The sequence below is a fragment of the Colossoma macropomum genome, unplaced genomic scaffold (genome assembly GCF_904425465.1).
Source record: "Colossoma macropomum unplaced genomic scaffold, Colossoma_macropomum, whole genome shotgun sequence".
NCBI lineage: Eukaryota > Metazoa > Chordata > Actinopteri > Characiformes > Serrasalmidae > Colossoma > Colossoma macropomum.
Genome location: NW_023494786.1, coordinates 18,243,187 through 18,249,021, shown reverse-complemented (window position 1 = coordinate 18,249,021; position 5,835 = coordinate 18,243,187). Strand labels below are relative to the sequence as shown.

The 5,835-nt window shown below is 37.6% G+C and overlaps 1 pseudogene; it reads right to left on the bottom strand.

Moving 5' to 3' along the window:
* Positions 1–1,783: 1,783 nt before the first annotated feature.
* LOC118826090 lies at positions 1,784–2,746 on the bottom strand (annotated as a pseudogene).
* Positions 2,747–5,835: the final 3,089 nt, after the last annotated feature.

Sequence of the window (5,835 nt, the reverse complement as noted above, 5' to 3'; positions counted from 1 at the left end):
CACCTCAGACCCTCGGACTCTCAGAACTGGTGTACCACAAGGTTGTGTGCTCTCACTCCTCCTCTTCAGTCTCTGTGAAGAGTCTGCCAACATATAAGAAGTTGAGCAGTTGCTCTCCTGGTGCAGCAGCAACTGCTTGGTGCTCAACACACAAAAGACTGTAGACATGGTGGTGGACGTCAACATCAATGGCTTTATGGTTTCCACTGTGGAGTCACTCAAGTTCCTGGGCACCACCAGTTATCCAGGGACCTGAAGTGGGAGAGGAACACACTCTCCATAGCCAAGAGAGCACAGCAGAGAATGTTCTTTCTGAGACAGCTGAACAAGTTCAACCTGCCACAGAGCCTAATGATCCAGTTCTACACCGTGATCATCGAGTCCATCCTCACATCATCCATAACCATCTGGTTCGGTTCCTCCACCTCATAAGAACAAGCCAAACTCCAGTGCATATTCAGGACAGCAGAAAGGATCATTGGATGTCGTCTGCTGACGTTTCAGGACCTCTACAACAGCAGGGTGATGAAGAGCGCTGTCAAAATAACAGGTGACACCTCATCCTGGACATTACCTCTTCTAGACACTTCCCTCTGGTAGAAAATTTATGGCCATCAAAACCAGACATGCTCATTTAAACTGAAATGAAACCAACTGTATTACAGTAACTCCTCTTTGACATAATGGTATTTGCACAACCATACAAGTGTTCATTTTCTGCAAATATTCTTATCATGCTGTGATACTCTGTAATGGTAATAATAGTTCATTTATAGTAACAGTTTTATAGCATATGTCATTAGACCTTAATAAATAACCTAAATAAATAACCTAAATATGACATGTCTGCACAATTATTATTTATATGAATTTAACATATTGCAAAATATTAAAACATAAACTATGGTGTATGCATAAGTTTGGACACCCTTCAGTTGAATTCTGATGTGTTTCACCTGTGTGTTTTGATCATGTGAATTCCTCAGTTAGCTTATAAGCCCGGTCTTTAGCATTAGTTATTTGCGAGGTATTGTTTCATTTTGTAAACTACTGAGCGTTCTATCTATGATCTCGATTTTGTGTATGACCTGTATCACCCGTTCTTTTCGACTCTTTCATACTCAAATGTATGCAAATGTTTAGACATCCCTGGTCAAATTATGCTTTGTTGATTATCAAAGTGAAATAAGTTCTCCTACAGACAGACTACAGACAAACACACTTCTGCATATTTTAAAGCAAAATTACTTTCTATTATCCTAATTTGACATATTGTATAAGTATGTAATATTATAAAAGTTTGTTATACTTTGTTGTTAAACTCAGCAAATGAAGAGAAATTATGCAACGAAACTTGCAGAAAATTCTCTCAGCTTTGTTCCGTTTTTTAATTAATTTTCAAAGCACACTCAAAGATGTAAAGACTGAAACAATCCCTGTCTATATAGAGAGTCAATTCACATTTCCTTTTACATCAACAGTGTTACTTTCAAATGAATGATTGTCTGAGACAGGACTGTGGCTGAAATTTGCTGAACAATTAAATATTTTATTTCTAATTTGAATTTTCAGCTAATATACACTACATTTATGTAAAGTGACCGATATACTAATGAAAGTAAAAAACACTTAAAAACATGATCATCTTTATCAAAATAAAATCAATAATAATCATAACAATAACAATAGTAATAATGGTAGCTGTCATTATGTTCAATAGCCACATTTTTAATGTGGCCACTGAACAGGTTTGAATAACAATGCTGCAGCCTAAATCACTGGATTAATGTGGTAAAATTTTCACATGGTTAAAGAATTTAAGAAACTGCTGCCTTATTTCTTTTGTTCTGACTCCATAAATAATTGGATTGAAACAGCTTGGAAAAAGTGTGTACATTGTAATTATAAAAGTACGGCTGTTGGCAGAAAAAATATTTCTAATTCTATATGACAAAAAAGCTGTCAAAACAAATATTAAACTAAATGTCATAACGATTATATGTGTTATACAAGTGTTGATGGCCTTCATGCTGGACTGCCCTGATTTCATGACAGAAGCAAATATCATTACATAAGATACAGTAATACAAACAAAATCTGTAGCTGGTATTAGAAAAGCAGACAAAAGCCCTAGTAAGTTATTAGTTGAAGTATCTCCACATGCTAGCTGGACCAATCCCATGTGTTCACAGAAACAGTGATCTACCTAATTTTTCATACAAAAATGCAATTTTCCAGCCAAAGAAACCACTGAAACATTTAAGAGTGTATTTCTAATTACTGGAACAATAATGAACTTTAGAAAGTTGGGAATTTGCATATAATTGTGATAAGAAAGAGGCCTGCATATAGCAAAGAAACGATCTAGAGCCATCCACAGCAGTAAAGTAGACTGATATGCAGCAACAAACTGATTGCAAAATATTTGTATTAAACAGCCAACAAGTGAAATCCTATTCCAGTCAAATAAAAAGCTGAGCAGCATATGTGGTACAGAAAACATCGGCATAAGCAAGTCCACAACAGCCATTACACCAATTAATGCAAACATCGGAGAGTGCAGAGCTCTCTGAGATATAATTAAATATATCAGAACAGAGTTTGAGATGGTGGACAATAAAAGCACAAAGAAATATGGGATGAATAGAAAGCGCCGCCATTCTCCCAAAGAATAGAAACCATTCAGTTTGAAAATTGTGAATGAAATATTTTCTGCAGGAAGACCTTGTATGGTGTTCAACACCATGGTACAATGAGCATTTATGTTTTAAAAAGGTATGCTCGTTACAGCTACATTTTTTTTTTTATCACAATTACAGATGACTGATTTGATTCATTTGGATATTCCAGTTTTTTTGGTGCAACCAGTACTACAATGCAAGCTGAATACCAATGACAATATTATCTGTCTAAATTGATGTGATATTTAAAGGTTTTTGTGACTTTACATATTCAACATACATGTGTTTTTAACAAGCAATTTAAAGATGGCTATTCTGAAAATGATATTGTAAAGAAAGCTGTACAACAGAAAAAAACTAAGCAGTAAATCTGTCACTTAACACTCCCAACCCCCAAACTCAGCCAAATTTACGACTGAACCAAGAACCAGCACCCCTCTCCCTCGACCCAGGGGGCAACAACTCCCTGGAATATTGGCCACATGGCCCTCCAAAGTCCTGTGGACAGCTTTATCTTTAAGTAACAGAAAGTACATTTCTAAGGTATATGTCCACTCCAAACTGCAACCATTCGTTAAAACTCTTTTTAACTAAACTAGACATACCAAGAACGGAACTTGTATGACTTTGGACGGCAAATTTCAACTTTCTAAATTCCCTAGGGATCTCAAGCATGGACCCACAGCACCCCCAAGGGGTGAAACCGTGAATTACCACATCACCACCGTAAGGACTTGTGCTTATAAAGAATCCAAGAAACTTCTTGCTTTGTCTGCTTGATTATCAACATTTATATAATCTGTAAGCAATACTACTTGTTATATTAATCTTGTTGTTGGGTAGTACCTAAATATTACCTGTATCTTTTTCTACTATTAAGTGCTAGAAATATGTAGAGTATAACTTTGATAACAGTCAGACCCAACCATTTAATTGCTATGAGTTTAGACCATTGACCAATATGTATCCTGAATGTGGTTTCTTTTCTCTTTTCCTTTGTTCCTTTCCTTATTGTCGATTATAATTTTTTTATGCATTGGGTCATATTCAGATATGATAGGCAAATATTACCTGTGTTCTTTGACATGTGTTGTGTATCAGGTAACAAGGGTTAAACTCTCTCTTAGAAACATGCCTGAATATCCTAGTTGTTCATTCCTTGATTTTGAAAGTTAAACAAATTTGATGATATAGGAATGTTTCTTTTTCTTTGTTTAAACTAGCTGAAACAAAGGAGGCAGTGATTCTGGGGAAGGCATTCCTGAAATTATGCACAACCAATCAGAGTTGGAAACAATGAGTAGCTAGTAACCTTAGGTGAGGAGAACCTATCAGCACTCTGGCACCGCAAATTTCAGGTTCAGTTCAGATTCCTGCGTTCGCAACAACAGGATAGCTAAATTTCTAGGTTTGTGCCGACCTTGGTCAGAAAGACAGGTCAGAAGTATTAGAACGCTAAATTTTCAGATCTGAAACCTTTGTTTGTTTTGTAACTTGCCTGTTCGTCTACACACCTTAAGTCTAAACCACTCTCAGAGAAGGAAAATTTATATTTCTTGTCTGGCCAGGGAGAATATATCCATAACTTTCGATTCTGCTAAAGAGAGGTAGTTAGTTAAATTAGTATCACCAGCCTCAGAACCCTGATTGCAACCTGAACCTCACCAGCGGAGTGGGAGCAGTTCTGACGCCATGGAGACCCAGCATCACACCCAGAGCCACGCACTGATCTGTCAACATATCGACCATCGAAAGGCTGCCCAAGCTCCACCATCAGACGGCCACAAGACGCCTCCACCCAATCACTAACTGAAAGGCGCGTGCCCACACGGAGATGCGGCATCCACGGCCAGTGAAGAGAGGAACCACTGCGTGAGCTCCAGCCTTCGATCGAGTCTGTCCTGAGACGACCCCTCCTGAAGTCAGCCCCCGACTCCAACGTAAGCTGGTTCCATCAATTTGCAGTCAGGGTCCTGACGCCAATTTATTTAATAAGATAACTTTTTATAGATATATCCAGCCATATAGTTATTCCCGTCCATGCTTAGATTAATTCTCTAGAGGCTCTCCCAAGCGACTTCCCAAACCACACTGCCTCATACCATTTAGCCATGAATCACTCTAACTTACTCAAGCTATTTTGTTTTTCATTACTATCACTTTGTTTTGTTTTGTTTTCTGGTTTTATTTTCTATTGTTTATCATTGAATGTAGACCAAAAGTAGTTTGATATTTAGCCAATAACTTCCCTTTTCTGAAGCATCCTTGGTGCGAGCATTTCTCTCTCTTGCCCTGGTCTGTAGACTTCAAATAAATCCGGGTTACCTCACACCCTCACATAATATTCTAGCAATAATAATATTAAAAATTGCAAAACCCATTAAAACACTTAAGTATTGCTCTTTGCACAGCTACTTATCACATATTCTCTTTTGCTTCCCTAACAGCTGATTAAAGCTTGACATTTGTCTCTACTTCTATATACAGCCAGTTGTGTTCTCATGGTGTTATGCTGTACTCCTACAGGCTTTTGAGATGGCACGGAAAAGCCAGTTAATCTCCATTCCCTCTGCATCTCCCCACATGCAAATGTGCTGTATGCTGTCTAATATGAGGCATCTTCACAAACAAGGTTTTTAAGCATAGCTTTGAGTTTAAAAGTTGATATTTTTCTACAATCTTTTGGGGAAAGAGTTGTTTAGATGTCTACAATATATTCACATTTGAGAAAGAAGCCGATAAACACAATCTAGAGAAAATTTTGGAACTGTTTGATGAATGTTGCACACCCAAAATACAAAAATGAGAGGTATGTGCAATACCCAGGCAAACCATTTGATGGTTTCATCAACTTTGAAGAGGGAATATATTCTATGATACATGACGAAATTATCTTTGGGGTTCAAGACAAAACAGGAGAAGGAACTGCTTAGAGACAGTGAGCTGACTTTTGCTGTGTAAATCTGCCATGGCAGTGAGCTCTCCCTGAACAAGAAAGTTTCTGATGGGAATGCAGCATGAAGCGCTGCATGTGTGTCAGTTGACATTTGTTTATAGCATCCACAGGAACAATAAGGCTCAAAAAACAAACACTGAACACTGAAACCAGGAATGTGGTCATTTTTGACTGCAAGCGCTATCATGAACTTAGACA